Source organism: Bolinopsis microptera, chromosome 4, assembly GCF_026151205.1.
Source record: "Bolinopsis microptera isolate Bmic1 chromosome 4, MBARI_Bmic_1.0, whole genome shotgun sequence".
In the NCBI taxonomy this organism is placed as follows: domain Eukaryota; kingdom Metazoa; phylum Ctenophora; class Tentaculata; order Lobata; family Bolinopsidae; genus Bolinopsis; species Bolinopsis microptera.
Window position 1 is genome coordinate 13316835 of NC_087075.1, and position 21793 is coordinate 13338627.

The 21793-nt window shown below is 39.8% G+C and overlaps 1 long non-coding RNA gene across 1 annotated transcript in view; it reads right to left on the reverse strand.

Moving 5' to 3' along the window:
- Positions 1-20259: 20259 nt before the first annotated feature.
- Positions 20260-21793, reverse strand: part of LOC134813985 (uncharacterized) — a 1610-nt gene continuing 76 nt past the window's right edge. Inside the window, exons 1-4 of the long non-coding RNA XR_010160079.1 lie at positions 21248-21793; positions 20902-21205; positions 20409-20523; positions 20260-20276 (exon numbers count right to left, since the gene is read on the reverse strand). The exon at positions 21248-21793 is cut by the window's right edge and continues 76 nt beyond it. This is a non-coding gene — a long non-coding RNA (uncharacterized LOC134813985). The remainder of the gene's footprint in view (positions 20277-20408; positions 20524-20901; positions 21206-21247) is intronic.

A 21793-nucleotide genomic window follows, 5' to 3' on the forward strand; every position in this document is an offset into this window, starting at 1 on the left:
CCACTTCAAACGTTTTAGGGTCTGTGTGTCGGCGGACAAACGATGTGTTACTGGTTGTGGTAATTCAGGTTTATCATCATACATATCATCTGGTTACTAATCACTAATTATAACATTACACGCACTTGTTCTATAGCCTTTAAGAAAGACCCAAACTTCTGTTAATAAACGGAAAACATTGTGTTGTTTGGGGTGACTTTTCAGTTTCCTTATTGCGTTTATTCCTTACACCCTGGGGTGTCTGTTAGCGTTTTATATTCCTGTTAAAGGATTGGGTGGCTACGTGGTGCCGTTTCCTTCTTTACACCCACTTGTTGGTTTAATCCTATCGTGTAATACCTTAACAACCCTACAATTCAAAGGAGTTATACTAATAGTCTTGTGAGAAATGGCTGGTGCCATATAAGAGGGTTACAGAGTAGTGAAATGAGAGGTAAGATTGTATCGGGTGTTGGACTCCTCATCCGTGTACCATTAGATTTAATTTGAATACGGAGGAATTTGGCTTGGTGTTTACGTGATTGTTGTTTTAATTTATTGTTCATTTGTCCAAAACAATATTTGGGTAGAGTGTAACGATGCCAGTGTTCTCTCTTTATCAAATAAAATCAAAATGATATTAATTGAATGACCGTCTGCAAATGCAAAATGTTACCGAGAAAGGAAATCGGTCGCTCGCTTTTCCCATTATAACAGCTTACGAATTAATTGTATAATAGTCGATTAATTTTCTTGAAATCAAATTGACTGTAAAAATCATTTTGGGTTGCTTACGGGGTCGATACACTAGTAATTCGGAAAGGGGCCGTATAGTTAGTATTAAATTATCTGATGTGTATTGAATCGTTATTGAGTACAGCTGCCTTCGGGTAGTTCTTCTTAATCGATCACAATTGTAAATGAATGGAAAAAAGCGAGCGGACCAATTTCATTCCGGTTCATTTTGCATTTGCAGATGGTTCATTCACAAATTATTATAATTTACATTTGTTTGATGTAGGTACATTTAAATAAAAAGAAAGCACGGATAATTTGAAAAAGTTATAAAAACTGCATTCCAAATAATATGTGTGTTAAGTTTAAATGTAAAAGCGTGTCCGACTCTAGATTATATACTTAAAAGTAGACATCTCACATGTCCAAAAACTCATAACACAATCAATGATCTAAAATATGATAAGCCCGCCTACAAAAACCAACAAGAATGTTCCACGATCCTGTCAATGTCATACTCCTACTCTTGTCCTCCAGGTTAGAGCATATATGTTCCCTTTTTTAGGGTAGAGGAGAGCACAGATTCAGATCCATGTGCTGGAGAGTTGGTGATATAACTGCTGTCATAAGTTTCGTTGTTCACCCCTCACTCCAAATCCCTCATCACATTCCACCGTGATGATCTCATCCAGGTAGGAATACTGGGTTGACACATCCAGCAGGGCTCTCCCAATTTTCAGCTTTTACATCCTTACATGTAACTATACTAAGAACTTCTGTTCATTTAGAGTTATTGTTTCGGAATCCAAGTCTAGGGTTCTGGTGTATTGTTGGAGCTGAAACATGAGATCCTAGAGTGATGACGTGTTATATCGGGGATGATACTGCATCAGGGACCACATTCCGTCCCTTTTCTATAGTATCAGTGCGGGGACAGAGCAACAGATTTGCCTCACTCTTTTTCCTCCGCACTTTTACAATTTGGAGGAATGCTTTAGACGTTAACACAACTCAACCCAGGAGAGCAGTGCAATGCACAATATCGGTGTTCTATGCTGATACTTTCGTTCTTCTTGCACCCAAGTAATTGGCTGTCCGTCGGTCGTAAAACAGACCTTCAAACTCCAGGTTTGGTCACATGCCTGAGCTCCAATCCAGTGGGTATGCAAGGGAACTTTCATGTTGTGACCCCTCATATCCTGTGATGGATCACCTCCACGCACTGTCTGTATCCGCACTCTGGAAAAACAGTCCGTCTCCGGTCTTATCTTCATGGTCTCCTCTGAGTCCCGGTAACACTTCTAAAAGACATCTTTTATCTAGGATTACTAGCTAACGACTCTAAGTCAGTATGGTAATCATTTCACCAATTCTTTAAATGTACAATTGCACACTCAGAGTGTTTGTCCAGAGAGATGAATGAGGGATGGCCATCCTCCAGAACTTTACGGTAGTCAGAAACATTGGTTCCCTGCCGAGGTAGGGAGACTTGTGGATGGGTTCGAATTTACCAACAGCTGAAGTGGATGTAAGTAACTGCTTTATAAGTGCTATTTGAACAGAAATATTATTCATCGCGATCAGTTATCTTCAAAGAGGGTCGTTATTATTTTTTAGATGAACATTCTCCTGAGTTATAGAAAGATTGTAACCAAACTGAAAATAATGAAAACGTGACAGGAGCCTATCCGGTTGCAAGGGTTGTACCGAGTAGAAAATTGCAGTGAGAAACTGAAAGTGATGAAATGACGAATTGTATTTCTCTTTTAACACGCCGGAACGATTTATTATTCCTTTGTTTTCTTTTAATCTTCAAGTTGTAATGTTTTATTGTTTCCACTAAATGATCCAAAAGGCTTTCAATACAATTGACAGCATGGGTGCACCAGGAGATCGTATTTAGCCTCCCCTTGCAGAGCTCAGACTCAGTCAATTGAGAAAACTTGATGAATGGTACTAAAATTTATTTATATTTTTGTCGGCGATCATGGTTTCCTTTAAAAAACACATAGTGTCGAGTGATGATGCGTATTAGACCAAATTGTGGTATTGGAAGTCCAAAATCACACGACAAAATGAAAACAAATTTTCCCATCTCATTTTTCCTTTTTCAGGTTTTGAAGACTAAATTTACCCGACCGGAAATTTCAGTAATAAAACGCATCCAGATACGTGAGGAGCTTGCCGACCAGTTTGGGGCACAGAGCATGTCCTATCTGTAGTAATGATAGAAGGAGTTTGAATGGAACAAAGTGAGTATCGACTTGTCAGCTGCCTTTCAATAACATCGCTAGGGTACAAAATCACACTACTAGAAGCTGCAGGATGCTCCAGAGACGACGAGCTTGTACAATACCTCTTGGCTAACACCACTACTAGTAGGCAGAGTGTGTTTACTGACTCCAGATGTTCTCTTTAACATAGAGCCTCCCAACGGAGACGCACAGGTGGTAAATTGTTTTAAACTCAATATAGCTGGAGCTTTAGTGCACATAAGAGCAGTCCTCCCTCAAAGACCCAACCTCCGATAGCCGATACCACATGCCTCTTGAGTCCGGCTATTCAGACGATGTAGAGGTGATTGGTGAAGATATGGAGGAGTTTACAGGATATCTTTCAGATCTCCAAGAATATTATCAGTGGAATGGAGTCTCTTTGTCAAGGACACATGACAAAAGTTTACCAGAGTGTTATTAGAAGAAGTTGGTGACTGTGACGAGTGGGGTAATGAACTAAGAGGGCGAAAAGAGGAGTGGGAGAAAACGAGACGCTTCTTGGTAATAAGCTTGGTATCAGAGCACGGATGTTACTTATAGAATAATTAAAGCTAACTCTGCCTTTGGCTTTGACAAGCTGTGGTGCAGGATCAGAGAGGAGTCAGATAACTGAGAAGAGTAAGATCAAACTCTACGACTCATAGTAGTATCCAGTGCTCCTGTACAAACTGTGCTGATGGGCCGTACCTCAGCATGTTTAGAGTCAGTTAGATGTTGTTTCAGAGGAAGCACTCAAGCGCTTCTACACATCATGGCTAGCTCAATATCTAACAAGGCCTCTACCGCTCATACCAGACCAGGCACCTACCGAGAGGTGGGGAAAAGGCTCGGTGGACCATCGCTAGGTCCATGTTCCTACGCCAGTGGACAACGGGAACACGCCTGCCTACCAGTCTCTGATATTTGCTACACTGGATGTCAACCAATAAACGGACGAGTGGTAGACACAGGGACAATTTGTATGATTATTATTGTGAAAAAGTACCTATTTGAAGAGACAAATTTATTTGAAAAAAAGAAGATGATTTTACAACTTAGTGAACTTAGAAGAGAGTTAGAGTTAGGATGGAGGAGTTTATTACTTGAGACATATTGAAACGAAATGAGTCTTTCGTAAGCGTTAAATAGGCCAGCACTTTGCTGAGCCTTCTTTAGGTGCTCTTTTGTTTATAGATGTTATTATATTTCACGATTACGCTTTTTAGCTAAACAACGGGTTCATATCCATCGGAATATTCATCATGATGGAAATATAACTACTTTTGCATATGAACATTACCATAATTATAAGTGCATGAGTTAAATTACCATGTTGCTTGATAGGGGGAGAATTTATTAATGTTATAAAAAGATTTTAAATTGCGTTGTTATAGCGCCGGAATTCATTGCTATCGATAGGAATATTAACCTAACAAAAATTACCATACCACGTTAAATGACGTCAATTATCAATTAGTCATCTTACATTCAAAAGTAGACATAAGATCTGTCGAATTTTCAATTTAAAACTAAAAAATAGATGTTGTGTTGGTTTCATTGACGGTGGTATTGGTTTCATTGACGTTAGCTCATCCATTACTTTGTTCAAAAGTGACCATGTGACAAAATGGAGGAATGTGGAAACATCAGAACGTTGTTGCTTGCCTTGCTATTATTTTAAAATTGGACACAATCTATAATAGATTTAAAGGCAATTTCCATGTATTAGCTTGTTATATTTTATTTGAAAGATTAGTTTTATCAATTGTGGTTTCTATCAAATGGTAAAGAGAACATTCTCAACTTTCGTGTACAGCAAAGTATGTTGCCAAATACGTCGAAAATACATGGAGTATGTGTTTTCAGTGAGTCATGGTGGACTCTTATTTCGTACCCTATTAATATATCTCATTATCAGCTGTACTATAAAATAGGAATTGGAGGGCTCCAAGAATGTATGCTTGGTGTGGGACTATAAGGCTATATTAAGTGTTCCGTTCTCATTATTTATTAAAACATCTTATTATTATGTCATTTCGACAGCCAAATTTTCTGTCAACAATTTCATAGACCCCTTCACCCAATTTTCAAACATAGCTCTAAAACATTAAATTCATATCAGTGTAGCACCTGTGCACTGCAACAGATTTTAATTTCCTTTCGAAATTGAAAACAAACTTTTAAATTTTAATAGAACTATAAACATTGCTTACTGGACAGCTCACTGAATTCAGCCTGTCTTTCAGCCGCAGCTTCATTGTTTTTAAGCAGAAAAAGCCTGAGGTCCCCGCAGATAACTGAATGCTGATTCTGTCAACTACAACTACATCTATAAAAAGCTGTTCAATGTTTTCTTGTAATCTCTCTCAAACGAGATTTGTTTCGAGGTATACAACGATTTACGTAAATGTGCAACTTTTTCTATAAACATTGTCACAGTGAATCAGCTATGTTAAATGTTGTCCACAAAAAAGAGTATTGTGGTTGATGAAAACGATATCTCATCGTACTACGGAATATGGTTGTCGAGCAGGTCAACTAAGTGCTCTGTTTAGTCAAGCTCAGCGCCATTGTGTACTTTAAGAATGTAAACAGCAAAGAGACTATTTTCTCTAAATCAACTATTGTCCAGCTCCAGCAGTTGTTTTTTACATAGTACTTCCTATTGTTTTGAATGCAAACACTTGTTCATCTGCAGTGGTCTCATTTGAACTACAAATCTTCTTTTAAACTGTTGTCGGTGTGGTTTTCTAAAACATCGTGTCAGGTTTTGAGGTCTGTTGAAGAATCTTTTGTGGTTTCAGGGTCGGTGATTTATTATGTAGCTAACAAATGTTAATACTTAATAGCAGTTGCTTTAAGTTTGATACCAGCTGAGTTGTCGGCAGGTTTATAGCAGCTAGTGTCCGCTACCACTTTGAATAAATCGCTTCACTCTGAAGTTCACTTGTGTTATACAGGGACTGATATCCTTACATTGATCATTTACTGCTTACGACTAGATCGCAAAGTTACGTCAAGTTCATATTATCTCCACTGTGCTATGAAATTCATAGACACTTTCTAAGATAGTACGAGGGAGCTTCTATTGTTTATCTTTTCTATCGCAATTTGATATTTAGTCTATTAATAAGATGTGATTAGTCATTTTTGATTGTTTACGATGTTTATGTGATTAGGCAAAGCTAACAATCCAGTGATATTGGAACCGCGGTTGCGTACTTACATTATTAAAGGTAAGAAAGAAATTGCCATGATTGAACCAAAAGAATTTTTTCGGACGTACAATTTTAGATAGCTATAAATATGCCCCTGAGGGCCTGCTTCGCTCTTTTCTCTGCTCACGCGTTAGTACTTTTAGTAGCCATCTTACGCCGCGCGCACGTGCGGTGTTCATTCACAAATATTACACTCGGCTTTTTTGTTGTAACTCTGTTCCGTTAATTTGTTTCGTTCCTCGACAAGGCAAGATAATTGACTAGTATTGTTGGCATTATAGTAAGCACATTTGAAGTGGCCAATGCTCAGTGACCTGACAGTCGTCCTAAAAAACTGATTAAGGGGGGGGGGGGTTTATTCAACGTTTAATATCACTCTTCTATTAATCCTCAAGTTTTAAATTAATGTGAAAATGTACTTTTTTGTTTTAAATTAATGAACTTGTTTGTCGACCTTTTGAAGCTTGGTGACAGCGCTTTTGGTTTATTCCTTATGTAGACTTTACAGAATTGTTTAGTTTTTAGAAAGACACATAGCATTCAGTAATTTTAAGCTTTACAAGCTTTTTGTTTGTGAATTTTCCTTCGTATTCGTGGGTAGTAAACAGTTTTTTTAAAACCGTTGAAAGACCTGCGTGCCCATTAATAGAAAAAGAATGGTCGAAAGTTATTGATTAGTCAAAACTTGTAAAATGGATTGGGGATAATTATGGAGGTCTTAAACCAATTCAGATTGCGATTTTAATTTTATAACAAGTAGTAAAGTAGTTTTCTTGTGTTGAGCCGTTACTGGGTAAAGTTGTTAAGAATAGTTTTCCAGGTAGACTGTAGTTGTTACTACAGGCGATAGACTTCGTCGCAATTTGCATTCGATCGAACGTTTTCGACAAGCTGCGACCACACTCTGGGGCGTGATCACGTGACCACACTCTGGGGCGTGATCACGTGACCACACTCTGGGGCGTGATCACGTGATGATGACTCACATTCTAAAATTCATGATATTGATGTTTACGTTTTCCTACTTAGTTAGGGCAAGAATTGCTGTTTATGGGTCAATCTGTGAACAAATTCGTAACAAAGGTTTGTCTACAGGAATGTGTTGTCCATAGTCCCAGGAACCACCAAAAAAAACCGTCCAGCTGAAACTTTTGGGCAAAAATTTTTATAGTCATTTTTCTCCAGGAACCCATACGCCCCACCCCTAATATTGGTTATTCGGCTCCCGAAGGTCTTGAGATCTCCATAGGGGGTGCAAAATGACCGCAATGGCCACATTATGGCAGGCGAATGATAGTTTCAGAACGATTGGAGCTTTATTTTTCGAAATAAATGGAATTTTTCGAATTTTTTCTCAATTTTATTGAAATTTCGAAAAAAAAAAACACCAAATTATTTTTAACGCTTATTTCAAATCTATTTAAAAACTTATCTACAAATAACAAATACGGTTAATCTAAAATGTGTATTCTCAGTAAGTACCATGACAATTATTAATACACAGTTAATATTAATCAAAATTCGCTTGTTCTTCAGGTTCATCATGTCTAATGTTTGTGCAGTTCATACCATGGCATCGTCCACAAGCTGGCAAACAATTGAAGCCATATTTCCTACATGAACATCTGAAAGTCAAACAGGCCTGTTCCACATCGACAGAACAGTTACAACATATAAGGTTCATATGAGGAGGATAACTGAGGAGGAGGAGAAGGACTGAGGAGGAGAAGAGGGATCCAGGAGGAGAACCCAGGAGGAGGAGGAGGACTGAGGAGGAGGACTAAGGAGAAGGAAGACTGATGAGGAGGATGAGGAAGAGGGTGACTGGGAGAAGGACTGAGAAGGACTGAGGAGGAGAATGCGGACTGAGGAGGAGGAACCAGGAAAAGGAGGAGGAGGAGGACTAAAGAGGAGGACTGAGAAGGCGAAGGAGGACTGATGAGGAGGATGAGAATGAGGAGGAGGGTGACTGGGGGAGGACTGAGGAGGAGGGTGACTGGGGGAGGACTGAGGAATATGAGGAAGACTGAGGAGGAGGAGGAAGAGGAGAAGGACTGAGGAGGAGAAGGACTGAGGAGGAGAAGGACTGAGGAGGAGAAGCAGGAGGAGGAGGACCCAGGAGGATGAGGACCCAGGAGGAGGACCCAGGAAAAGGCCCCAGGAGGAGAAGGAGGAGGACTGGGGAGAAGGAGGACTGTTGAGGACGAGGAGGAGTGAAAGAAGGACTGAGGAGGGGAGGAGAAGGAGGAATGAGGAGGATCAGGAAGACCCAGGAGGAGGAGGACCCAGGAGGAGGACCCAGGAGGAGGAGGAGGAGGACTGAGGAGGATGACTGAGGAGGAGGAGGACTGAGGAGGAGGAGGAGGACTGAGAAGGAGGAGGACTGAGGAGGAGGAGGACTGAGGAGGAGGAGGAGGAGGAGTGAATAGGAGGAGGAGGGGGACTGGGCAGGACTGAGGAGGAGGAGGACTGAGGAAAAGGATGAGGAGGAGGACTGAGAAGGAGGACTGAGCTGAGGAGGAGGAATGAGGACTGAGGAGGAAGAGGAGGAGGATGAAGAGGAGGTGGACCTAAGAGGAGGAGGTCCCAGGAGGAGGACCCAGGAGGAGGACTCAGGAGGAGGAGGAGGATGACTGAGGAGGAGGACTGAGGAGTACTGAGGAGGATCGCTGAGGAGGATGGCTGAGGAGGATGGCTGAGGAGGATGGCTGAGGAGGATGACTGAGGAGGATGACTGAGAGGGAGGAGGAGGAGGACTGAGGAGGAGGAGGAGAAAGAGGACCCAGGAGGAGGACTCAGGAGAAAAAGGAGGAGGAGGACTCAGAAGGAGGAATGAGGAGGACTCAGAAGGAGGAATGAGAAGGAGGAGAACTGTTAACGGGTGATACTCGTAAAATATCTGTCCAACTCGGCGCGCGTCCTGGTAGGTTGTAAACCTACAAGAGAACTGAGGAGGAGGAGGAGGAGGACTGAATAGGAGGAGGAGGGGGACTGGGGGAGGACTGAGGAGGAGGAGGACTGACGAGAAGGATGAGGAGGAGGACTGAGGACTGAGGAGGAAGAGGAGGAGGATGAAGAGGAGGAGGAGGACCCAGGAGGGGGAGGACTGAGGAGGATGATGAGGACTGCAGAGGAGGAGGACTGAGGAGGATGGCTGAGGAGGATGACTGAGAGGGAGGGGGAGGAGGAGGAGGAGGACTCAGGAGGAGGACTCAGGAGGACTGAGAAGGAGGAGGACTGAGGAGAACTGAGGAGGATGAGGAGGAGGACTGAATAGAAGGAGGAGGAGGGGGACTGGGGGGAGGACTGAGGAGGAGGACTGAAGAGGACTGAGGAGAAGGATGAGGAGGAGGACTGAGGAGAAGGACTGAGGACTGAGGAGGAAGAGGAGGAGGATGAAGAGGAGGAGGATGAAGAGGAGGAGGATGAAGAGGAGGAGGAGGAGGACTCAGGAGGAGGACCCAGGAGGAGGACTCAGGAGGAGGATGACTGAGGAGGTGGAAGAGGAGGAGGAGGAGGAGGAGGAGGAGGAGGAGGAGGAGGAGGAAGAGGAGGAAGCATCTAAATGTTATTTCAATTTTTGTTATTTTTTGTCCGTTTTTGTCCGTTTTTGTCCGCTTTATTTTTTGTCCGTTTTGAAAATATGGCTGCCAAACAGACAAAAACGGACAAAAAACATGATCCCCCCCCCCCCCTTTAGAAGCAGAGTTATTTTCTCTGATAGATCCTGAATAGATTTAGTCTTAAAGTTAACACCTATATTTTCGTTCACACATTTGTTGATGTAACCTTCCAAGTCTACTAGTTCCTCGTCGTAAACTTCTTCCTCTATAATGAAACAACAAAGAGCGGCGTCGATCAGAAAGTGGGCTCTCAACGCTTTATAGTAAGATCCTCCATCCGATATATGCGTGACGTCTCCAGGATACACGAGTTTGATGAGCTCCTCTAAACCAGAGTCTGCCATTATATAGCCTATGCAGCCAAGAAAACTCGTGAGAGTGTGGAAGCCCCCAACCCTGATCACAATAGGCATCCCAGTTTCCAGTACTATTCGGGTGGCCTTAATCCACAATGGCAAATCGAATGTGATTATCATCGGCTCACTGTAGGATAACTTAAGACATTCAACCAGAGTAGCATGTACCGTCGAATAGCTGTCTGGGGGTTGGTCAATAATCTGTTGTTTGTTAGTTAACCTTGATATTTGTTAATTGAAGTTATTTCCCGAGTAAGATTTGAAATAAGCGTTAAAAATAATTTGGTGTATTTTTTTCGAAATTTTAATAAAATTGAGAAAAATTTCGAAAAATTCCATTTATTTCGAAAAAATAAAGCCCCAATCGTTCTGAAACTATCATTCGCCTGCCATAATGTGGCCATTGCGGTCATTTTGCACCCCCTATGGAGATCTCAAGACCTTCGGGAGCCGAATAACCAATATTAGGGGTGGGGCGTATGGGTTCCTGGAGAAAAATGACTATAAAAATTTTTGCCCAAAAGTTTCAGCTGGACGGTTTTTTTTGGTGGTTCCTGGGACTATGGACAACACATTCCAGTAGACAAACCTTTGTTACGAATTTGTTCACAGAAAAATCAACTCTTGCCCTAACTAACTGGCGATCAATTGAAGATAATTCTATTCATCATTTTCTGATGTACTCAAAGTGTTTTAGCATCTTAGTTCACAAGAAATGGTAGCAGAAGAATGCGTGAAAACTTCAAGGCTCCGCCCGCAGACAAACCCACTCTGGAGGTAATTTGAATATGTAATTTGAATATGTAATTTGTCATTTGAATGTGCATGTGATACGATTATCCTATAATTTGCACCTCAGTGACTAAGTTAGTGCTGCTCAATGTGTCATGTAGTTGAAGTATTGCCGTTATTGCTTGTATCTTCTGAGATATCATGAACAGATTGTCGATATTGAAATCAGTCACCTAGCCAGCAATGAGGCAGGGCAGGCGAAACCTCCCGATTGCCTGCCCTGACAATATTTCCTATAAAGCTTACACATGTCTCTGAGATTATTCCTGTGATCAGGATGCCGGATAATGTGGCAAAATGCTTCGATTTTCTCAAAAATTCCGGAGGCTCCGCCGGGGCTCGCCTGTCATGGCAGACAATACTGAGAAAAGTTAATTAAATTTCGCGGTTTATGAATCATTGTTCTGCAGTGTGGATGACTCAGAAAATCATGTGGCATTTGTGATTCTAAATATCTAATAGCGACTTTGAACAGTCGGCGACAGCATGTTGATGATGACATTCAGTTTATTGATATCCGGTTCTGATGTAATCAATTCAAAGTTTTTAAATTAACTAAATGCATTTAAATAGTTTAGTCGGTCGGATCAATAAATCCCTTCCTTGAATTTTTTCGCGTTGAAAACTAGTCTTGACCATTGTTTCTGCGGATTTGAGGCTACCTTCAAAATATTCTCCCGATGACGTAAGATTTCTCGACGAAGTTTCTCTTTTCGATTAATTACATTGTCTCGACAGAGTTAACGTCAGAATCAAAGTGATCGGGGTAATATATTGGAAGTAGGCTAGTATGAGATCAGAACTGATTGTACCATAATACGACGTAGATTGCTGCGTGAACTGATCGAATTTTATAAACGTTTTTGGTAAGATTTTCCAATAAACGTTTTATTGTTAGTTTAATAACTACTACTTTTTTCAGACAACTGAGCATAGACGGCCAGAACAACCGAGAAGTTCAAGTCAACTTGATAATCGACCAATTTAAAAATGGCTGCAACTTGAAAAGTAAAGGTAATCATCTATCTTTACAGGGCCAATTTGGGATTATTAATCGGTGTACGAAATTTTTCCCTATCACTGGGAGTTTTTTAGTAATTACTTATACAAAGACTTAAGACCTGTGCACATTGACATAGCAGAATTTGAGTAAAAAAAACTTGGTTGTTCTCATTTTGCTCTAAAATAAACTTAAAATAAAGCTACTCCTCACAGCAGGTTCGCCGACAAGGAAACAGCCAGCTGAAACCAAATCAGATCTCATGTGCAGAAAACTTAGAGACAAACTATATATGGTAAGAGTAAATTATGTTGAAATTATGTTATTTGATAGATTTACAACCTATCAATAATTTGTAATTTTATTTTGCAAAATATTGGTGAAGATTTAGATTAAGTGCACATTAATGATTAACGTTTCAGGTTCACCTACAGAATGAAAAAATGAAGCCCGAAAGAAAGTTTTACTTCATTGCCCAGTAAGTTTAAAATCCCATTTTCCAAATCTAAAATTACGGCCAGTTGGTAGATCACCGACTGGCTATAAGCCGGCTACTAACCGGCTATAAGCCGGCTTATAGCCGGCTACAATTTTTATAGCCGGCTATAAGCCGGCTTATAGCCGGTTAGTAGCCGCTTACATTTGTTGTTGAGCGACGGCTATTAGCCGGTTATAAGCCTGCTATTAGCCGTTTTGGTATTAAAAGTGGTTATAAGCCGGCTATAAGCCGGTTATAAGATATTAACTCAACTACATCGTACTGAACGATAGTCAGGAGCCGGCTATAAGAAATTCAGTGAAAACGGCTATTAGCCGGTTATAAGCCGGTTATTAGCCGTTTAGGTATCGAAAGTGGTTATAAGCCGGCTATAAGCCGGCTATAAGCCGGTTATAAGATATTAACTCAGTTCAGTACGATGAAGTTAAGTTAATATCTTATAACCGGCTTATAGCCGGCTTATAACCACTTTCGATACCTAAACGGCTAATAGCCGGCTTATAACCGGCTAATAGCCGTTTTCGCTGAATTTCTTATAGCCGGCTCCTGACTATCGTTCAGTACGATGAAGTTGAGTTAATATCTTATAACCGGCTTATAGCCGGCTTATAACCACTTTCGATACCTAAACGGCTAATAGCCGGCTTATAACCGGCTAATAGCCGTTTTCACTGAATTTCTTATAGCCGATACCTAAACGGCTAATAGCCGGCTTATAACCGGCTAATAGCCGTCGCTCAACAACAAATGTAAGCGGCTACTAACCGGCTATAAGCCGGCTTATAGCCGGCTATAAAAATTGTAGCCGGCTATAAGCCGGTTTATAGCCAGCTTATAACCGGCTTATAGCCGGTCGGTGATCTACCAATTTCCCAAAATTACCACCAGCATTTTCTTGTGTACTGCAGAAGGTCGCAAAAAAACCCAACACCTGGAACTTAACCTCTTTATAATTTATATATCTGAATTCCCTGTACTGCTAACAATATCATGTTCTGATTTGCTACTTATATAATAGCTGACACAATTATTAATCGATAAACTGCTATATAAAATGTGACTTTATTTATTTCTTCAGAGAGGTAGGAAGGAAGCGACAACGATAAACTGCTATATAAAATGTGACTTTATTTATTTCTTCAGAGAGGTAGGAAGGAAGCGACAACGTCCCATATCCTGCACCACGACCACCAGCACTCTCAACAGACTAAACTCCTCCTCCTCCACCAGCAGTCAGCGACACTACCCTTCTAACGGTTAGTCCTGTTTAGTCTAGTGGTTACTAGTGGTTACTAGTGGTTACTTATACTAGTGGTTACTAGTGGTTACTAGTGGTTACTAGTGGTTACTAGTGGTTACTAGTGGTTACCAGCAGTCAGCGACACTACCCTTCTAACGGTTAGTCCTGTTTAGTCTAGTGGTTACTAGTGGTTACTAGTGGTTACTAGTGGTTACTAGTGGTTACTAGTGGTTACTAGTGGTTACTAGTGGTTACTAGTGGTTACTAGTGGTTACTAGTGGTTACTAGTGGTTACTAGTGGTTACTAGTGGTTACTTATACTAGTGGTTACTAGTGGTTACTAGTGGTTACTAGTGGTTACTAGTGGTTACTAGTGGTTACTAGTGGTTACTAGTGGTTACTAGTGGTTACTTATACTAGTGGTTACTAGTGGTTACTAGTGGTTACTAGTGGTTACTAGTGGTTACTTATACTAGTGGTTACTAGTGGTTACTAGTGGTTACTAGTGGTTACTAGTGGTTACTAGTGGTTACCAGCAGTCAGCGACACTACCCTTCTAACGGTTAGTCCTGTTTAGTCTAGTGGTTACTAGTGGTTACTAGTGGTTACTAGTGGTTACTAGTGGTTACTATTGGTTACTAGTGGTTACTAGTGGTTACTAGTGGTTACTTATACTAGTGGTTACTAGTGGTTACTAGTGGTTACTAGTGGTTACTAGTGGTTACTTATACTAGTGGTTACTAGTGGTTACTAGTGGTTACTAGTGGTTACTAGTGGTTACTAGTGGTTACCAGCAGTCAGCGACACTACCCTTCTAACGGTTAGTCCTGTTTAGTCTAGTGGTTACTAGTGGTTACTAGTGGTTACTAGTGGTTACTAGTGGTTACTAGTGGTTACTAGTGGTTACTAGTGGTTACTAGTGGTTACTAGTGGTTACTAGTGGTTACTAGTGGTTACTAGTGGTTACTAGTGGTTACCAGCAGTCAGCGACACTACCCTTCTAACGGTTAGTCCTGTTTAGTCCTGTTTAGTCTTTTAATATAAATACCTCACCCTAAATACACCAGCGTGTCATATTATAGCCTATAGGTCATATGATGTTGCCTGTTGGGGAAGTAATTTATCTTTCGTGATTTATATTTGATGCAAGATTAACGTTGATCTTGGACGCGAAGAGGATTAAGTCTCTTCGGACAACAATCTTGTCATAACATTATTAGTACTTTCTTTCTACGATAATCTTATGATATATTACAATATAGCGTAGTTATAAGTAGTTGTGAAATTAGCTTGATATTGATGATAAATCTAATAATTTCCCTAAACATCGTACAAAACACGGTAACTACCAGGAAATTAACGAATTCTCCTTAGCTAAGTCAATAAGTCCCGCCTGGTTTTCTGCGTGCTGTAAATAAATTGAATTTCTCGTGAGTTTGTTTCCACACGTGACTCTCACAAGTTGAACCGTTTCAAAATGCCATATTGTTGGAGATAAAAGCTTTTCATATAAAGTTCTAACCGATAAGTTGAAACAATTGTCCTACCCGCAGACTCGTAGTCGTACGTCACAGCGCTTAAACAGGACCAAACTTCGACCAAACAGCTTATTCAATATTTGACCAAGATGTGATCAAATTGCATGTTGTTTTCGTTTCACTTGACCGTACTTAGGGCCTCAATCTTAAATTTAAATTTAAAGATTTAAGAATGAACGTATTTGAGCCATAATCTAATTTTAGGACGCCTTGGTAAAGCCGAAAAGGTCACAGTTGACATAGTTAGTAGTTACTGTTGGGATATTGTTTATAATTTTGTATAATTTTGTAATATTCTTTATTCTCTTATCGGCTCCTAGCTACATAAACAGTAATCTCTTATTCACCTTTTCTGGTAATCAAAACTCGTTAAAGGACGATTAAGATATATCGTTGCATATTGAGTATGATACACCGTTTCCATGGTATTGTTAGAAGATCCAGAACTTTGAACTTTCTAGTACTATTGTTTCTTCCTTTAGTCAGTCAGGGCTCACTATTCGCAGCCTATCACTTTGTTTTGAAGATATACCTTTTCCTCGTCCCAGAAAATGGATAACTTTACTCCCTCTATCATAAACAAAGCGACTCGGGCTGGTGGGTATTCTTTAACTTACTGCTTCCTCTTGATTCGAAAATTCAGATATCAATATGTAAAAGTTTAGTGAACTTGCTCGGTATTTTTTATGTAAAGTTTATGCGAATTATAAATTGGAAAAATAATTTACATACAATTTTTGGAATCTAAAAAAGTTGGTTGTTAAGGTCAGTGTTAAGGTAATTGAATTGTTATGGGACATTTACGTTTCGAAATAAATGGAAATATTCAAAACAGAATATATTGAAATAGTCCTCGATTCTGTTTTAAAATGTCAGACTCAACGAAGCCACAATTTAAATACTTTCTTGTGTTTGAAATTCGCTACAATTTATCAGAGCCTTCCCCAGGGATGACCTGGAGACAGTTGTCACTGAACAGGAAGAAGATGATGAAAAGGATCCCTTCGAACTCCTGCAGTCCAATTAACTCAGATGAATACGTCCGGTGAGTTTAGAAGCATTTAGTGGCAAGCACTTAGCTTCTATTGTTGTTAAGGTGTTACCTTGCAATGAATAGGTTGGCTGTTTATATACAACCGCATCTATTTGAGGGTTCATTGAATTTTGTGGTTTTTTAAAAATCCGTCTGTTTAAGATTATACTATAGTGCTCTAGCAGTTGATGCGGGTCTAGATGTTTGGATATATATTTGTGGTACTAAAGCCTCGTTCATACTCCAGTCCAGCAAAGTGGTCTAGTGGTCTATAGCAGGTCTAGTGGTCCAGCAGAAATATATTTTTAGCAGGTCAAATTTGTATTTGTATATTTTAAATAGATCTACAAAAATCTATTTTTGATTTGGACAGGGATTAAGCCGGGATTCCGGTCGAGCATGATTGTATATTTGTAGTACTAAAGCATGTTTGTATCCTTTAGTTTAACTAGCAGGAACCCGTATAATATAACCCAAACGGTGTCAAGACTCAAGAGACTAAAATAATTATTACCTATTTAATTGGCGTTTTTTGACACCACTTGGGGGTCCACATTTTGGGCTCTAAAATCATTATTCCTTGGCCAATTTTTTATTATTTCATGCTGATTTGGAGGCCATTAAAGCATTTGACCCAGTCAAAAAAGTTTCAGTTGTATATTGTTATGATTTGATATTTTATCTATAATTCGTGAGTTCTTCAGAGAATTGATACACTTGTTATAACTTGGACTTGAATCCTAGGCTAAGGATAGAAATGGTTAATAATCATTATATTGCATAATATTACAATTCACAACATTCCTCCTTCATCTTTCAATACCTCGTGTTAGGATAAAAACAGCGCGCATAAAAGTACTGGACATAAATTACTTTATAAAATTTAAAACGTTCTGCGCGTTCCATAAAATCCTTCCTCTCTCTCTTCTGTCATTCAAATACGTGAACATTCAAAGCTTTTGATCCCGAAATAATCAATCAATTCTGGTTTAAAAATGCACGATACTTTAATTATACGAAACAAAATTATTAAAAAAACAATGTCCTTCTCGGATTTCTTACTCCTTGTCAATATTCAGTTAACTGTACATATTGTGTAAAAAATTCACCGTATAAAATTCGTGTAATACTCGAAAACAATTGTGTGTAAAATCTTAACGTTTGATCTTAACGATATTTTTCATAAGATTGTTTAGGTTTTAGAGCTAATCGCTCTGACCTGCGAGTTTGGTTAGTTTCTTGTGCTTCACCTGAACTACAGTCACTTGAAAGGCTCCTATTTGACTTTCGTTCGAACTCCTCCCGATGTCGTCTTTTTGATCTTAAATTCCAGAGTTTGGTGTTCGCGAGCAGATATCTAACTATGATATTTCATCTTCTAGCAGCCTAGCATCGTCGAGTAGCCCTGAGGATAAGTTGAACCGGATGTTTTGTGGCGAAAGCTGATGAACAATGTCAATCCCCAGTTTACTAAACCCCAAGTTTCTCCTTGACAACCGAAATAAGAACCTTTTGTGACCCAGACAATAATAGAGCAGCTGTGTCCTGATTTATAGGCATTCTGCCATGGCCCAGTGTACTGCTATTCTGTTGTTGAATCCGCGGAGTGTTATCATGGAAAGGATTATTCCCCTAGTTCCCTTTGAGGAAGGGCACAAGGGACGTAGACCTTAACTGTCATTTTGGTTTTTCCAGGGCTTCTGTAGGGGGGTGAAATATCCCTCAGTGAAAGATTGAACGTGCTCTTGTTTTTCAAAGGACTCATTGATAAGTGAAGCAAACTTCTGAGAAAGAAGGAGGTGCATACTTAAGGAATTCCGTGTAGGGAGGTTGTCAGACCACGGCCTTAAACGTTCTTAGTTTCTTGGCTGCTGTCTCAACTTCAAGTGCATTATATGCTATCTAATGGCTTAGCAGCTCCAACAAAAGTTCTAGTGGGGTTCTGGCCTGTTAATGTTCCAGAACAGTTCTTGACTATGTCTGCCTTATCTTCGTCATTGAGAGCAAGTTCTTCTGATTCTGGTAGGAATACTGAATAGGAGGAGTGTCCTTTGTGCTTGAAATTGCTCTGGATGCCTTCGAACATTCTTCTGTATCATCATGGAGTTGATCGTCCTCAGCTAGAAGGTCGCAGACCGGTTTCAATGTAAATTAGGCGCTTTGCTATGTCATTCTTGAGGTCTGTTGATTTCCTTACGCACTACCAAGGATTTGTTTCTGTCACGCATTTTGAGTTGTCGTTAAAATGTTATACGTAATTTGGTGTCCTGTTCTGACATAGAGAACGACTGTGTCGATGTTCTGGACTTTGGTGTGTTTCTTATCATACCCACTGGTTTCAGATTCAGCAATTTTAAACGCCTTCGAAAAGGTTGTTAAAAACTTTCAGTAACGACTGAGCAGATGGTATCATTTCAATCTTCTGAGCAGCATTTTGTTGAAAAGAAACTTTGAACATCTTGCTACAAAAACCATGAGTTGGTGTTTATACGCTGACTTTGTGTTTGGCAGTACTGTAAAGTTTGGTAACGTTTACTGAGTCACAAGTTGCTTTTACAATTTTGTGATCAGATGAGTTTGCCACCAGCGTAAGGACCTAGCTCAACAAGCATGAGGGTACTTCTAGATTCAACATAAAACATAATCAATCTGAGAAAACCAGGTACAGACTTATTGGATCTCTAGCGGTCTTAATCCCCCATCCTGTAAAAATGATGTGTGTCTGCTCGCATGTGAAAATGCAGTGTTGGCTGCATAGAGTCCATTAGTGATCATGAAGCCTAACAGCAACCTTTCGCCAATATTTCGTTACGCCGACCAATACCATGTCTCCCATGTAGTTTGAAGACCACTTTCAAAATCTGATTTATCCGTTGCCCTAGCCTAGCATTAAAATCACCCACAGACGAAAAGTTCATGTCTGGCAAGAATTTTCTGATAGCTTCCTGGAGGCTACACAGTAAAGCCTCATCAGCCGCGAGGCGTGGGGTTCTGTATAAATTTGACATTAGTTGGACTGTATCGTTTATAATACGGCTTTTCAGTGATGGTTTCCCATGAAACACTTTGAAGGTAGAGAAAGTCCATTATGCTACTCTGTCACTGATTTGATGGTACGAGACAAAACATTTGATACAAATTTACTGATTGATAATAAAACCGAGTCCGCCATGCCCAAGACAACTTCCTGGTTAAACAAAAGAAGCCTGTGGGTTGCCGGGTATAACATGTCTGAGTTTTAGAAAGTTAATACCGGTAAAAATTGATATATTCACGTACCATACAATAACTTCAGAGTTCATATTAGATTGTCGATACAATTACAACAAATTTTAAAACAATAAATTCACTTATACAGAATTTAAGTATGCTTTTAATAATGTATGAGGTAAGGTTAAAGGTAACATTTTAAATCTAATTCATTGATTTGGTATGTTTCATCTTAACAGACGTATAAAACAGCCATGAGCCAAACCAAAGTTCTGCCATGATTACCAAATTATGGTGATCAAAGTTACAGCATCCTTTGTAATTGTAGTAATGCAATAAAAAAGATTTTTTTATTCAGAAAAATGGAGGTGAACTGAGTACAAATGAACGTAATTTCCTCACGTCCTTTAAATCATCGTCTATCAATGAATACTACATACTACTTTTAAGATACTCATACTGTAGGTAGTATCAAATGTTCCAAATTATACTTGGTATTAACAACCAAGTTTAACTGTTTAAAATTAAGATTGATAATTTTAAGTGAGTCCAGTGTGCTTCCAGTCTATTTGCAATTTATGTCCATAACTTAAAGGTATCCGTATAATTATCTCCGTTGTTGAAGTAGATCGTGATCAGTATTGGAAGGTCGGGATGTTTTCGCTTCGTCTCGTTCTCAATTAGGGTAGGTTCTCAACGTTCTCAAGGGTAAACATCGTCCAAAAAGATCAGCGTCAGTATACAGCTGTCATTCTTATGACCGTCAGCATAGTTTAGTGCATTTCTCTCCGGTAGCACCTGATTTGAAATTATGTTACAAAAGTGAAAAGTCGAACGACACATTTCAATGTAAGATAGCTACTGAATCTGCTTGATTTGACATTTAAAATTGAAACAATATTCAATAAGTAAGTGTGATGAGTAACTTACATAATCTTGGTAGCAAGGCTTTATGATAATTCTCCGCAGTGATCGATCTGATCATCGTCCAGATCTTTTATCAGCTCGATTACCTTGTCAGTAATCGTCATCCCAAACAATCGATCTGAATAAGAGGAGAAGTTAAAACTCGTTTACAAACAGTACTGTCGATCTGGTATCAATTCGTTTAAAATATGTTGATATTTTGATCGAGTTAATGAAATTACAAGAATTTTATGGTATCGAACATACATATGTCGTATCGTGTGCTTGTAAATTTTATTTACTAATTGTGCTCTAATTGTGCTCTAATTGTGCTACTTATAATTGTACTCGTAAACTGTAATAATAAAGTTTTATCAAACGAAATGGACAAATATGTATGTTACTGGTTAATTAGTATCAAGCATGCAAAATAAATTTCCTTAATAAGAATTTCATTTCAATTGCAACAAAATATGAAAAATATGACTAATTTATGTAAATATTAATTGCGTCTTACTGCTAATTGAATCCCATGTCGAGGTGAGTTGTTGGTAGAGAGTGCGAGTGAAGGTTTTATTATAGTACTCGGGCGAATAAAACATATCCCACTTTGTCAAATTCCCTTTCTTTAGCGCACATTTAGACTCCGTGAGATTCCTCAGTTCCAACTTTGTTTCTTGAAGGTCGCTCCTCGTTTCATTCAACTCCCCCTCTGTTGCTCCAAGCTGCCTCCTGACCCCAACTAGTTCCTCCTGGGTAGAGTTGAAGCGTTCTTGTACCCCAACTAGTTCCTCCTGGGTAGAGTTGAAGCGTTCTTGTACCTTGTTTAGTTCCACCTCGGTTGAGTTAAAGCGTTCTTGAACTTCCAATAGATCTGCCCTCGTCTTGTTTAAGGATAGTTCCAGAGAACTTTTTTCTGTCACAGCCAATTCCAGCTTTTTCCCTAGTTGAACGAATGCAGGACATCTAGTGTCTATATCCGACACAGTACCAGATCTGCTTAGTTTGAGAATATCTTCCCACTTTATCACCCGGTACTCCTCCAACTGCTCAGGAATCTCTGCACAAAATCCAGTTGCAGACAGGGCAGCTACTTCTGTAGCCGTCAGTTCTTTAGAGTACATATTTAAGTTAAAAAGCATGCCTCCGAAATAGTGCCAGTTGCCTGGTGCATAATTCCCCAAGATTAATGTTCCACCTGTCTGCAGCCTTCTCCCGGAGGGTGTAGTCTGGGTCCCTACTTGTTGCCCGTTCACGTACACTCGGAAGGTTCTAGAAGCTAGGCTCCAGGTTGAGCAGTAGAAATACCAAGTATTGTCAGTGGGGAACTTGCTGGCCAGATTAATGTTGGAACTGAACAGCATGTTGTAGTAGCCACTGTCTCCCAACGCTAGTTCCCAACCATTATA